The following is a 1,046-nucleotide window of genomic DNA, read 5'->3' as shown; positions in this document are numbered from 1 at the left end:
CAGTTTGTACTTTCTCGACGTGTGCTAGAACAGCATAGCAACCTTTTCTTATTAGTTTTTGTGCCTTCAAATTACTAATAAGATGTAGCTTCGTGTTGCCCTTTTCTCCGTACACCATTAAGGGTTTTCCTTTTTCTCGTATAATGCGAATTGCATTTTTATAACAAACGATCTCTGCTTTCACTTCTTTCAACCAGTCCATACCGATTATCACATCAAAACTCCCTACAAACACTTTAATTCTTCAATTTTCTTCATCTAATTGATCTCTCTCAAGTTCTATCTTCAAGTTCTAAGTGTTCTTCATATATTCTACAAGTTCTAGTTACATAAAATCAAGAATACTTTCAAGTTTGCTAGCTCACTCCCAATCTTGTAAGGTGATCATCCAACCTCAAGAAATCTTTGTTTCTTACAGTAGGTTATCATTCTAATACAAGGTAATAATCATATTCAAACTTTGGTTCAATTTCTATAACTATAACAATCTTATTTCAAGTGATGATCTTACTTGAACTTGTTTTTGTGTCATGATTCTGCTTCAAGAACTTCGAGCCATCCAAGGATCCGTTGAAGCTAGATCCATTTTTCTCTTTTCCAGTAGGTTTATCCAAGGAACTTAAGGTAGTAATGATGTTCATAACATCATTCGATTCATACATATAAAGCTATCTTATTCGAAGGTTTAAACTTGTAATCACTAGAACATAGTTTAGTTAATTCTAAACTTGTTCGCAAATAAAAGTTAATCCTTCTAACTTGACTTTTAAAATCAACTAAACACATGTTCTATATCTATATGATATGCTAACTTAATGATTTAAAACCTGGAGACACGAAAAACACCGTAAAACCGGATTTACGCCGTCGTAGTAACACCGCGGGCTGTTTTGGGTTAGTTAATTAAAAACTATGATAAACTTTGATTTAAAAGTTGTTATTCTGAGAAAATGATTTTTATTATGAACATGAAACTATATCCAAAAATTATGGTTAAACTCAAAGTGGAAGTATGTTTTCTAAAATGGTCATCTAGACGTCGTTCT

Source organism: Rutidosis leptorrhynchoides, chromosome 2, assembly GCF_046630445.1.
Source record: "Rutidosis leptorrhynchoides isolate AG116_Rl617_1_P2 chromosome 2, CSIRO_AGI_Rlap_v1, whole genome shotgun sequence".
Classification (NCBI taxonomy): Eukaryota; Viridiplantae; Streptophyta; class Magnoliopsida; order Asterales; family Asteraceae; genus Rutidosis; species Rutidosis leptorrhynchoides.
Note: the sequence above shows the minus strand (reverse complement) of the source record.